The sequence below is a fragment of the Schistocerca cancellata genome, chromosome 1 (assembly GCF_023864275.1).
Source record: "Schistocerca cancellata isolate TAMUIC-IGC-003103 chromosome 1, iqSchCanc2.1, whole genome shotgun sequence".
Classification (NCBI taxonomy): domain Eukaryota; kingdom Metazoa; phylum Arthropoda; class Insecta; order Orthoptera; family Acrididae; genus Schistocerca; species Schistocerca cancellata.
Window position 1 is genome coordinate 201,673,007 of NC_064626.1, and position 14,814 is coordinate 201,687,820.

Genomic DNA, 14,814 nt, shown 5'->3' on the forward strand with positions numbered 1-14,814 from the left:
AAATAGCATAGACGCTAACCTTGAGAAAAATTCCAGTATTCTTTACCGACATATACCGCATGATAATTGCATTCAAGTTCAAACTCTGAGTACTATGAAGAGTAAAGGATTGCACCACATTTCACATGTAAAACCGCTTATTGAGAGATAATCTGCTTTTTAACTTAGTCTTTGCCATAAAATTTTTCACTTCACATTAGTAGTACGCTTTGTCAGACTTAGAAACTGTTACCATGCAACAATGTTTGAAGTTAAATATCCACTCAAGAACCAGGAGAACTTATTTGAAATTACGAATGCATTGTTATAGTGAAAAGACGACACAGTGTTGTTATTTGTACATTCTTGCTTGTTAGTTGCACGATTACGTAACGACTATCAGGCTTACATACTTAGAACATATACTGCTAATGAGATTTTAATGCAACATTTTGGTTTACTTGAAAAGATACTCTTTATTTGAAGTACATTTGGTGAGATTAAAGATGACATAGCATTTGGTTTCTTTGATAGCTACACGATTACATTACGACGCTACCAATATGCGACACAATGTACATTGTTGCTTTTGCGGTGTATCTGTTTTATATCTGTACAGTTTTTCTGTATTATTCTGGAAAGTAAAACATGTTTTAGTAGTAACTTTTATGGTATAGCTACCTTGAGATAGCCTTTTCCGTAGCACAACAATACGTTACAGTACAGTACTTTCTTCATCACGGCAATAAGGGTAATAACTAAGATATCTATACGCATAGTGTTTCGCTTTTGTTTATTACGAGGTAAGTACATTGACTTCCACAGAACTTTGCTTACGGACTATGATAATTACGACACTTGGCACATTTTTTACCCTTAAGTAGTGACAGACTATGTTATAACAAGACGCACAATTTAGCGCGGCCGTACACGTATTTGAGTGATTAATTTTGAACTTAAAATATTTAGTTTTAAAGATTTTTTAATTACAAAGATACAAAGGTTTTCCGTGATACATTTCATTCCATTGTTGTAATTTGTAACACTTTATGGTATAATTACATTAATCCTCAGGGGGGTACACGCTTACTTTGTGTACCATGTGTTTGGCAAGCACAAGGAGCCCTAGCTAATATGGTATTTGCTTATACAGCTTTACACATCGATACCATATTTCTCTAACACATAAAATACACAGCTATCTGATCATTTAACTGAGAGAGACAAAGATTTATTTTACTACATCAGTGACAGATGTTTACATAATTACACTGTTGGATAACTTCACACTTACGAAATTGTATTTTGTCTGTACTTTGTGAATTGTTCATATTTTTTTGGAACCATTGTGATGCTATGAGAGCTTTGAATGATGTATTTGGTATGGGATCATGATTTTTAAAGTACGTTTGAGGTAGATGACACTATTGAAATGAGCAGAGTATTTTTTTAGGTTTTGAAATTATTGGAGGAAGCTACGACTTTTTTGAGATTTGACTGAGGTGTTATGATATTATTACGTCGACGATGTGTATTATGCTGTTGAGGTATGTTTATGATCAATAATCTGATGCTATATGAGGAATTTGATTATACTATGTGTTTATTATGATGAAATATTGAAGAAGTGTCTACGAATATGTATATTTGTAATGAAGTAAGGAATAATGAGTAGTGGTTAGGGACTCTGGTTTGTTAAAAAGGATGTTGGAAATCAAGAATCGTACTTTAAGATTTATGAAATATGTGTATATGCATGAATGTATCACAATGCCGGCAAAAATTTTTTGGACACTGTTATATTTATAGGATTTTGTTTCGACACATTTGTAACGCAAATTCTCGACCTGTGAAATTTTTTATATAAGACTGTCACTGTAGCGCAAACTGCTGTCATAAATATTTCCGTAAGGAAGCTAAGTGACACAGGTGGCGGCTAGATGTGCCAGTCGCCTGGAGAAAAAGCCATTAGGTAAAAAAAAGGCCATTATCCTCGCTATTGACATTTCTTTGTAGAAAGCATCGCAAACTTGAAAACATATGATTACACTGTGGAGCTCTTAATTTATGATATTTACTGAAATGCCTAATGAAATGACGAGAAATATTTTATGTATATACACCTGATTTTTTTACTGCCTTATGAAATGCCATATGGCTAGTGAATGATGTTTCATGCCTTCCTTTGTACCTATTTGCTCATTTTGTTTAATATCTAGTTTCTAGCAGCACTGCAGCATTGGGTAAAATAAAATTTAATAGATGTACTAATACAGATATTTTATGCCTACAGTTCCAGTAAATAATAATTTTATGATCTACTTCCAAGAATAGAGAGCACAAATACACATTTCCCTTCACATGAATTGCATAAATAATTTTTTTACGATTTGGTAATTTGTCTGCTAGAGTAAGTTATCATGAAGCATCACTCTAGTGTTAAGATCTGACATAGGTATTAGACATTTCCTATCTTTACCATAATATTTTTTCTGTGGGTTTGTCATGTTTAGATATAAGTTATTGCATTTGCTGCTGCTGCTTGCCAGGCATAGTGCTATTAAATTTCACTTTGTATTAATCTGTTAAGCCATTTTTACTACTGATTTATTTTTCTTTTTGTTGCACATTCGCTCATATTAGTGATATTGTTTCATTTGCTTTGCTAACTAATATATATTGCTGCTTGCTTTGCCAATTTGAAATTTTTGTCATTGCTGTTTGTGTTAATTGTTTTGTGCTGCTGCATTGCCTCATCCCTTAGTTTAGCATCTGAGCTCAGTAGATTTAAGTTAGCTTAAGATGGGGTAGGCTATATGAGAGAACGAGTTGTATTGAATTCGAAGAAGTGCATTGAGAAGCTATAAGAAAATGGTTTGGCCAAAAAAGTATTTTGAAAGAGGATATGAACAAAAAAGTAGGGTTTAGGGACAACAGGTTTAGGTAGGATTTTCTTGGAAATAAATGATGAGGTAAGATAATGGAAAATAAATAATGAGGTAAAAAACATGTGACCATATAAATTTTTTTGGTGGAAACAAATGTTGAAATAAGACGAAAGATCTATAGAATGAAGTTTTGGGTTGGACTGCAGTACCAAATGTTACACTGAAAACAAACCCTGCTCTTTCCTCTTGTATTATTCTGCTATGTGTTTGTGTACCCTTGTGTATTTGTGTTTTTCCTGTCTTTATGTATTTAGCTAATAAGATTTACGTTGTAGAATATTTCTGATAATATGTTATTTACTTTGTAAAGATGATTAGACATTATTTATTCTGTTTTGTTTTAATGCTCACGTGTGAAGTTGATGTTTCGAAAGTTATTCTGATGGTTTATGTATGTATTTATGTCATAATTCTTGTAACACTGATGTATATGTTATTTCGATTCTTTTGTAAAGCCTGCATTACTAAAAATGTTATCTGTATTGTTATGTTCTTTAATGATGTTTTTTGTACCTTTGTTATTGTATTCTCATGTTATAAAATTGTAATTGACATCAGTTCATCAAATTAAGTAACTTGTAAGCATTCATCTCACTGCACATATTTCTGTTGGTCATAGTATATGCACAATATGTGAAAAAAAGAGGACTGTTAGTGTTTGGACGTTTGCTAATAATTCAGCAAGGGACTGATTAACAGCATTGCTGGTTCTAGGGACAATTCCAAAAACTTTGTGAGTGCACATGTGGTGTTTTATGGACTTGCTATATTGTCTGCAAGACTTCTAAGGACAATTCCAAAAACTTTGTGCGTGCACAAGTGGTGGTTTATGGACTTGCTATATTCTCCGCAAGACTCTTCGATGGTGATTGTGCACCTGCACAGTCGCAACAGATGGCTGCTGGCCGTCTCTACAAGGACTACATTGGGTCTGCATCTTTGATGGACAATCAATACCATTATTCCTACAAGGACTGCACTGAGTCTGCACCTCTGGTGGCCAACCAATACCGTAATCTCTACCAGGACTACAGTGGGTCTACCCTGTGATGACCTACCTACCAATATTCTTCAAAACTTCGACTGACTCTGTAGTTGGTTTGCTCTGTTGTGGCCCATTACCTGTCTGCATGTCAAGAGTCAGCACTGTCTTTCCGTTGGAAGGACAACACTACTTCTTGAAGACTGCATGGAAATCCACTACTTCCATATGCATTTTCTTTTACTGCTCAGACTTTGAGAAAAACACTGCTATTTTGCTGTGATGAACGATCAGGACTGTCTTTATGGACTGTGAGAAAAATTTAGCTTTTGACCACCATTGTATCAATAAGTGGGTGCATTTGATTTCTTTGTTATTGTAATTGTGAAAAAATTTTAAGAAATATGTATTGGCCAGTGCCCAAAACAATTTGTAAAATTTTTTGTGGGGAGCATGGGGGCTATGTAAGTAGGCTGTTTAGGTTTTCTTATTGCTAACGCCACGTAGTGCTCTGTATGAAAATCACTGGCTGTGCTGTGTGCACTCTGTGGCTAGTTTGCATTGTTGTCTGCCATTGTAGTGTTGGGCAGCTGGATGTGAACAGCGCGTAGCGTTGCGCAGTTGGAGGTGAGCCGCCAGCAGTGGTGGATGTGGGGAGTGAGATGGCAGAGTTTTGAGAGCGGATGATCTGGACAGAGACAGTAAATTTGTAAGACTGGATGTCATGAACTGACATATATACAGGGTGTCCCTGCTGTCTTGTCCACCAAAAATATCCCTGGAACAATAACAGCTATTGGAAAACGACTTTCACCAGTATCAATGTAGGGCTGGGGCCCATAAGTGTACATGTTTGGAAACATTCTAAAACGAAAGCATACGTGTTTTTTAACACAAACTTATGTTTTTTTAAATGGACCTCCTATATTTTTTCTTCAGCAATCCATAGCATGACAGAGCACATACACAATGGCGTTGATTGCATCGCAATATTCCCATTACATCCCGAGATATTGAGACGCGACGTTGACGCTTGAAACACCCGGCATGCGCTACTAGCGCACGTCCTGAGGCTCAGGTGTGAACCCCATGCTGCCCGTAATCGCGATGTGATTGACATGTGTAATCACACCTCCATACTTATCAAGAGGTCCGAAACGAATAATACGGTCTGCTGCCATCAACTCTCATAAGCACATAATGGTTTTCCTCTTGCACGTTTTACGTATCTACGTACACAATATGAACCAGTACCGATCGGTGTACACCCGTCAGTTTGTCTTATTTATCCTGCACACCCAAAATAAGGTTTATCTAATGCGTTATATGACCCATTGTGCCTGTCGCGCAGGGCCTGGCTCTACCTAGCCAAGTGTCCAACGTAGTTCCCACTACTGCCACAGTTACCACTTCGCCTTGTTTATGATTTGCGACCCATGCAAACTCCTGTACTCCACCACCCTCCGAGCATCCCATTTGTTGTTGCTTTGGCGTGCAGTACTCCGCTTGCCAGTGTAGTCGTGCATCAGAGTAATCTAGTGACGGCACGGAGGTAGTACACATTGTGAATAAACGTTGTGTTGTGGAACTTATACTGTACAGTATAATGTACACACATGAAGATATGATAGAAATGCTGCTGATCTATGGAGAATGTACATTGACGGGAAATACGTTATGAGATTGCTTGTTTGTTGATAGTACTGTTACAGAACATTATGATTATTAAGTTAATATGTCTGTTTTCTACCGTACTCTACATACCTGTACTGTGCCCTGTTGTAGGTGGACGAAATGATGTTCAGGCAGAACGACTGTACAGAAGACGATTCCCTGAAAAGCCATCGCCTTCGCGCCAGATGTTTGGTCGTCTCACATCTCGTCTACGTAAAACGGGAAGCTTAAATCCAAGACCTCGACATCGTCCTAGAACACGCACAGAAGAACGTGCTTAAGTTGCTGTGCTCGCTACCATAGCTGTGAATCCTCAAATCAGCACACGTCAAATTGAACGTGAAGTTGGTGTGTCGAAATCAAGTGCACAGCGTATTCTTAAACATCATAAATTTCATCCTTACCATGTTCATTTACACCAGGATCTTCATGGAAATGACTTCCGCAATAGGATAACATTTTGTCGGTGGGCTCAGCAAAAACTTCTGACTAATCCTTGCAGATGTTCTCTTTACCGACGAGGCATCATTCTCCAACAAAGGAATTGTCAATATGACGAATATGAATTATTGGTCCGCAGACAATCCAAAATGGCTCCGTCAGGTAGAGCATCAACGTCCGTGGAAAGTTAATGTTTGGTGTGGGATTATTGGAGATACCATTATCGGACCTTTCTTTATAAATGGCATCCAAAATGGCAGACAATACTCCAGATTTATACGAGACAATCTTCCTGTTCTCTTGGACACCGTACCTCTGAACCGGAGAATGGTCTTGTGGTATCGGCATGACGGATTCCCTGCACATAACGCCTTACGAGCACGACGACTTCTGAACTGTAAGTTCCCTGGTAGGTGGATTGGACGAGGTGGCCCAGTTAGGTGGCCTGCCCGATCTCCGGACCTTACACCGCTGGATTATTTTCTTTGGGGAGCAGTGAAGGATGCTGTTTACCAACATGAACCAACAACACCAGAGGGCATGAAGCAACGCATTATTGTTGCTTGTACAGCCATCAAAGAGGAAACAGTAGCACGAAGTAGGGCATCCTTCATCCGCAGAGTGACCCTATGTATGCAAGCCAATAGGCATCACTTTGAGCATGAGATGTGACGCTATGTTTAGTATGTAGTGCTGGTATCACAGTGGAAGTTTCTACAAAGTGCCATTTTACCCAGTGATGTTAAGAAACATTTGTTTGCAACAATTTGTCATTTAACACATTAGATAAACATAACATTGATAATTATGTGATAATAAAACTAATTGGTTGAACATGTTTACATTCATCTTCTATGTCCTACCTGAACTTCCCAAATCAAAACATTTTTACCTAAACAACAGTAAAACTTTTAGTCCACTTGCTCGTTTCACTAAAACCATCAATATGAATTTTACTATTACGAGTGAATGATTAACTGTCACTTGCGCTAGATCTACAGTAAAGTAAAGTTTTAACGTTGAACGGCATTACCTTTTTAGTAACGGATTAAGGATAAGCGAAGTTAACTTTGTGACTAACGTTGCGGTACACAGATATGTTACAGAACCGCATCACCCCTAGCCTATGGGATAAGTACCTGCTGGAATGTACGACGTTAATGCAGGATGGCAGCAGACCGTATTATTCGTTTCGGACCTCTTGATAAGTATGGAAGTGTGATTACGCATGTCAATCACATCGCGATTACGGGCAGCATGGGGTTCACGCCTGAGCCCAGGACGTGCGCTAGCAGCGCATGTCGGGTGTTTCAAGCGTCAACTTCGCGTCTCAATATCTCGGGATGTAATGGGAATATTGCGATGCAATCAACGCCATTGTGTATGTGCTTTGTCATGCTATGGATTGCTGAAGATAAAATATAGGAGGTCCATTTAAAAAAAACATAAGTTTGTGTTAAAAAACACATATGCTTTCGTTTTAGAATGTTTCCAAACATGTACACTCATGGGCCCCAGCCCTACATTGATACCTGTGAAAGTCGTTTTTCAATAGCTGTTATTGTTCCAGAGATATTTTTGGTGGACAAGACAGCTGGGACACCCTGTATATTATGACTTTTGAACACTGTTAATTGTTTGTTCTTTATCAAAATCTTTCATTTGCTAACTATGCCTATCAGTAGTTAGTGCCTTCAGTAGTTTGAATCTTTTATTTAGCTGGCAGTAGTGGCGCTTGCTATATTGCAGTAGTTCGAGTAACGAAGATTTTGTGAGGTAAGAATTCATGACAGGTATAGGCTATTGTTAGTCAGGGCCATTCTTTTGTAGGCATTATTAAAAGTCAGATTGCGTTGCGCTAAAAATATTGTGTGTCAGTTTAGAGTTGATCAAAATAGGTAAAGAGCGAAATACGAAATGTCTGACTACGTTCATTTCTGCTCAGCTGTTCGAAAATCAAATAACGTAGGGGCTTACCAGCACAATAATTCATTAATTTTTCTAAGGGGACGTTGCATCGTTACCTCCCATTCCTGTTCCAGTCGCATGTAGTTCGCGGGAAGAACGACTGCCGGAAAGCCTCCGTGCGCCCTCGAATCTCTCTAATTTTACATTCGTGATCTCCTCGGGAGGTATAAATAGGAGGAAGCAATATATTCGATACCTCACCGAGAAACGCACCCTCTCGAAACCTGGACAGCAAGCTACACAGCGATACAGAGCGCCTCTCTTGCAGAGTCTGCCACTTGAGTTTGCTAAACATCTCCGTAACGCTATCACGCTTACCAAATAACCCTGTGACAAAACGCGCCGCTCTTCTTTGGATCTTCTTTATCTTCTCTGTCAACCCGACCTGGTACAGATCCCACACTGATGAGCAATAGTCAAGTATAGGTCGAACGAGTATTTTGTAAGTCACCTCCTTTGTTGATGGACTACATTTTCTAAGGACGCTCCCAATGAATCTCAACCTGGCATTCGCCTTATCAACAATTAATTTTATATGATCATTCCACTTCAAATCGTTCTGTATGCATACTCAAAATGGTTCAAATGGCTCTGAGCAGTATGGGACTGAGGTCATTAGTTCCCTAGAACTTAGAACTAGTTAAACCTAACTAACCTAAGGACATCACACACATCCATGCCCGAGGCAGGATTCGAACCTGCGACCGTAGCGGTCTCGCGGTTCCAGACTGCAGCACCTAGAACCGCATGGCCAGTACGCATACTCCCAGATACTTTACAGAAGTAATTGCTACCAGTGTTTGTTCCGCTATCATATAATCATACAATAAAGCATCCTTCTTTCTATGTATTCGCAATACATTACATTTGTCTATGTTAAGGGTCAGTTGCCACTCCCTGCACCAAGTGCCTATCCGCTGCAGATCTTCTTGTATTTCGCTACAATTTTCTAATGCTGCAACTTTTCTGTATACTGCAGCATCATCCGCGAAAAGCCGCACGGAACTTCCGACACTATCTACTAGGTCATTTATATATATTGTGAAAAACAACGGTCCCATAACACTCCCCTGTGGCACGCCAGAGGTTACTTTAACATCTGTAGACGTCTCTCCATTGAGAACAACATGCTGTGTTCTGTAGGCTCTTACTTTGTTTATCATGCGACAGTGCGGAACTGTATCGAACGCCTTCCGGAAGTCAAGGAAAATGGCATCTACCTGGGAGCCTGTATCTAATATTTTCTGGGTCTCATGAACAAATAAAGCGAGTTGGGTCTCACACGATCGCTGTTTCCGGAATCCATGTTGATTCCTACAGAGTAGATTCTGGGTTTCCAGAAATGTCATGATACGCGAGCAAAAAACATGTTCTAAAATTCTACAACAGATCGATGTCAGAGATATAGGCCTATAGTTTTGCGCATCTGCTCTACGTCCCTTCTTGAAAACGGGAACTGCAGATACGTGCAGTTCTTGCGATGGCGCTCGTTTATTTGTCTCTGTATGGTGTCTTAATGCAACACACCTTTTAAGCAGCATGTATGAAGCTTATTTCTTCTCAGTTTTGTCATCGTAATATCTTAAATTGAGGAAAAGTGCTGAGTTAATGAACATTAATTTGAACAACACAGTTTTCAGTCCATGGTATCCAAAATGCACCAAACCAAAACCAACAAAATTGGAATCTATGTTGCGCTCAGAGTCATAGTCTTTTAAGAAAGAGGCCAGGTCTAGAAGTACATGTTTGGGAGCACTGTGGTACATACGCATTGAAATTGGATTTTCTTCAGTTAGTGTTTAGTGCTAATTAATCTTCAGAATCGACTGGAGTACGAAAATGAGAATAAATAAATATATAAATATACAGAAACATTCTATCCGTGAGGTATGCGTTTCCATTAATTACACTTGCTGGTCTTTGTTATTGTTGGAAGTGCTGTGGTTCTGTTCGTGACCTGAAGCAAGAATCTAGCCGCAAATTACATGAATTGGAAGACCATCATAAGCCCATGGTTAATTTCATCTTCACTCATGGAGTGCTCCCTTCATAAACGCCGAAATACAACAGCTGATCATATATGACCCCCACTCCTCAGGGTTAAGATGATAACTTGACACTTTCAAATCTGCTAGCGTCGGAAACTCAATGAAATTGCTTTGTAGGGGACTGTCGATGTCTGTCAAGTCCTCATCTGGCCATCACAATTTTGGATTTCTGTGGTTTCGCTAGAATTACTCAAAATTAAAGCTGATGTGCTTCCTCTGAATACGCCATTATCGATTATCTGCTCATCCTTATCGTATTAAGTTTGTGTAGTTACTGGATATATGTAAAAGATACGTTGTAAAAAATCTGTCATGTTGACACAAGTAATGGTTAGCTACTAATAATAAAGGTATCATTGCAAAATTGTTTTAGTTCCTTGCATTCAAGAAGCTTAAGAAAATTTCTGTATTCATCGTTCAAGAGAATGTATGCCCTCTTATCACCTGTACCCTCTGTGAAATCCAGGGAACACGAAAATGGCACACATCAGTCATAAGTTGTGTAAGGCCAAGCAGATGATGTAATCAGAGATGGAACTGTCAGCAATGAGTCAAAAATTTCAGGAAATATCGAGTTTAGGAACCGCTACCATGCTCAGCCGGAAAATAAAACAGGCGAGCCAGTGGAACACATTCTCCTTATAATCCATATTTGTCACCAAGTCACTTTTAATGTCCTCTAACAGTTAAGAAATTCTTTGTTCTGCAGTTCGAGGACGACGATATATGACTAGCGACACTGGAACTATTATCACCTGCAGCAACATTCTTCTATAATGATACACAGAAATTGTTGCTAAGGAACAAGGGCCTAAAAATGGATTGAAAACGTAGAAGAGTAATTACAAGTAAGCACCAGGCGATAAAAACAAAACAAATGTTGAAAAATATGACTTAAAGAAAACTGTACCTTCTTTCCTAGTGGTCTTGCACTTGAAATTGAGTGGTTCCTTTGAATCAACCAATGTCCATTTTCTGCAATGCCGATTGTTATGAATACACAAAGTAGCAGGAAAACTTATGATCTGGTGCGATTTGTTAATGTGGGTTGCATATATTCAGGGGGAAACCTTTACTGATTTATGACAGCCTTCCCCTCCATTTAATGTATTGTTTTGTTAGTTGATTTATGACTCCCCGCAGTGCGGCCCTGCCCCAGGAAATCCTGGGCCTAATCTCAATGAGGAATCGCCTCAGGAGACAATGGCAGCACACCAGGCGTCCGTACTTCAAACGGCACATTAACAGACTACAGGGCATCATACACGATAAAATACAAACACACAGAACACAACAGTGGAACCACAAACTCGAAGGGCTGGACACCACACGACCTGGCGTGTGGCAACTAGCCCGACACTTCACCATGGAGAAAATATACACCCCAACACTTCAAGGACCTGACGGACCTGCATACTCAGCGGAAGAGAAAGCAGAACTAATGGCCCGAACACTCGCAGCGTCATTCACACCGAACCTGGTACCATCAGATCCAGCGTTCACACTTGCTACTGACCAAGAGGTTACATGCATTCTAGCCCAACCATCGCGCGACGACATTCGACATGCTAGCACAGCCAAAGTCTCCTGGGCTATAATACATTCCGCTGCTAGGAAAGCCCCTGGTCATGATGGCATTCAAAACCGTGTCCTCCAGGAGTTCACGGATAAAGCAACTGAGTACCTAACACACATAACGAATGCCATACTAAAACACCAACACTTCCCCGCCTTTTGGAAGACGGCCAAGGTCCTGATGTTCAGGAAGCCGGGGAAAGACCACAGCCTCCCACAAAATTACCGACCCATCAGCCTTCTGAGCTCGCTCAGTAAGATTGCTGAGAAGGTGATTCTCAAACGCATCACTAGGCACTGCATAACAAATGACATCCTGAGACCGGAGCAATTCGGCTTCAGAAATCACCACTCCACAACACAACAACTCCTACGGGTCGTTGAACACATAACACATGGCTTCAACATAAACAAAGCTACAGGGGCTGTGTTCCTGGACATCGAAAAGGCTTTCGACCGTCTATGGCACAACGGCCTCATCCGCAAACTCAGCGACGCGGGATTCCCCGACGGGCTGCTGCGTCTAATACACTCATACCTCACAGACAGGAGTTTCAACACTGACGTGCAGGGAAAACAGTCAACACGACACGGTATACACGCGGGAGTACCCCAGGGAAGCATCCTAGGGCCCCTACTGTTTAACCTCTACATAAACGATCTCCCGACCACACACAACACAATGATGGCAATCTACGCGGATGACACAGCCATCCTTGCGCAAGATTGGAAACCATCAAACATTATGTCACGACTACAGACTGCACTCAGAGTGGCCGAGCCTTGGTTGGAGAAATGGCGTGTTAGAGTAAACGTCGACAAGTGCGAAGCCGTTCTGTTCACGAGAAGACCGAAGCAACTGCGCAAACACCACTACTGCAGACCAATAACTCTACATGCACGTCCAATACGCTTCCGCGAGAAAGTCAAATACCTCGGTGTCTGGCTGGACCGGAAATTACTCTGGGGGGACCACATACAACACATGACCAACCGAGCTAGCGCGAGGCTCAAACAGCTCTATCCTATGCTCAACAGGCGTAGCACACTGAACAGAAGGGTGTCGAGGTCCATGTTCATGACACTTATCCGACCCCTGATGATGTACGCAGCTCCCGTCTGGGGATACGCTGCGCCTACACGCCTGCGCCGTCTGCAGCTCATACAAAACAAGGTACTCAAAATCATAAGCAATGCTCCACGATACACACGCATCGCGGACCTTCACCGGGATTACCGACTTGAGACTCTCACGGAGGTAATCCACAACCTCACCACAAGACTATACAGAAACTCCAGACATTCGCAGAACCCGTTTATTCTGAATCTGGGGAACTACGACCACAACCATAGATGGAAACATAAAAGACCAAAAGACATACTTGCAAGGACATAACATCTATGGCCAAGCTTACGCAAACATAACGGCACAGGCGAGCCCCTGTTAATCAGACGCATTTACTGGATATCCAGCTGAAATACACTGCCGAATAACTGGCACCATACAGGGAAGCCGTACCGTACACTGCATGCAAACAAGCTCCACACATCCCCCACACAGTGAGATGATCTATGGCCGATCTCCCACTACTGTATAACGATCTTGATTGTTCCAGGAAAGTAGCAGCCGCAGCAACTGGGACACATCGCCATCGCCTGTCACGGTAATGATGCATGATACCTATACTAACAAATCCAACCTTGCATGAACTATCGCAGCTAGTAAGCCACTACTGCTCTTACTACCCATCCCACTGTCGCAGAGGTTTTTTTCCCACGGCACGAGCCATGGCACTTTTTTCCCTCTGCTCTTCAAATCGCTATCCTCACTCGCGTTTCGTCCACTATCTATCACCTGATGAACCGTGTTAATGCGTAGCCTTACCCAGACGCACGGACAACATCACAGCCCAGCATCCTGTGATCCACCTACTAGATAACTAACATGTTTACGGAGGTGACAGTAGAACTTTTGGTTTGGTCACCACGTTGGTGCGGGCGTGGAGGGGCCCCATCTCCCAGGTGTTCCCTTTTTGCTAAGGTACTTTAAAGGTAGTAGTCATCAAGTATTTGAGCCAATGTGAGGCGTACAGCTTCCTATCAATGTCAGTATTGTGTCCCATAGAGAGTGTAGTACAGTGCGAAAAAACAATAGTCGAGACATTCGCGTTGCCACTGTAATGGGTTCTAAAAAGCCTAGATTTACTTTTGGAAGAAGTTGAGCACATACTACAACACATATAAAACATTAGATCAGTTTATTAAAACTTGATCTATGTGATACACTTAACTTAGAAATAACCCATGTCCATAGGGTTGACGTAATATGTATTTGTTACTGCTGCTGAACAACAGTCTCTTCTCACTGTGCAGTTTACTTGTAACTTTGATAGACTTCTGGATTCGAACAGAACTCGCACTGCTAAAGGAAGACGATTCTTTCTTCATAAGCGATGGTTGCGGACTGCACTGAGCAGCGCTGCGCTCTGACGTAAGTACCCATCACACAGTGCGGTATACGGAAACTCTTGAGAGCGTGTCTAAGCCGTCATCTCTCATTCGTTGCTGCGTCAGGCAACGACTGTCCTTACATGTGGTTCCGTTGTCAGGTACCAGCTTTGCCATGGGACCTCATTCTTAGGACAACACGACAAATAGATATGACAAAGCATCTGTGTTTCTATGCTGTTTGGGAGGCTGAAAGTTGACACTGACTGCGATTGCTCAACACAGGATTCACTATTTGTAACCGCTTTTCATAACTCATGGTATATCGGTACTGATTTTAAATACACACTGAAGCGCCAAAGAAACTGGTGTATGCATCCATCCGTATTCAGATACAAAAATATGTAAACAGGCAGAATACAGTGCTACGGTCGGCAACACCTATATAACACAAGTGTCTGGCACGGTTGCTGGATCGGTTACTGCTGCTACAATGGAAAGTTATCAAGATTTAAGTGAATTTGAACGTGGTTATATAGTCGACGCACGAGCGATGGGACATCCCATTTCCGAGGTACCGATGAAGTGGTGATTTTCCTGCACGACCATTTCATAAGTGTACCGTGAATATCGGGAATCCGATGGAACATCAAATCTCCGACGTCGCTGCGGCCGAAAAAAGATCATGCAAGAGCGGGACCAACGACGACTGAAGAGAATCGTTCAACGTGTCAGAAATGCAGCCCTTCCG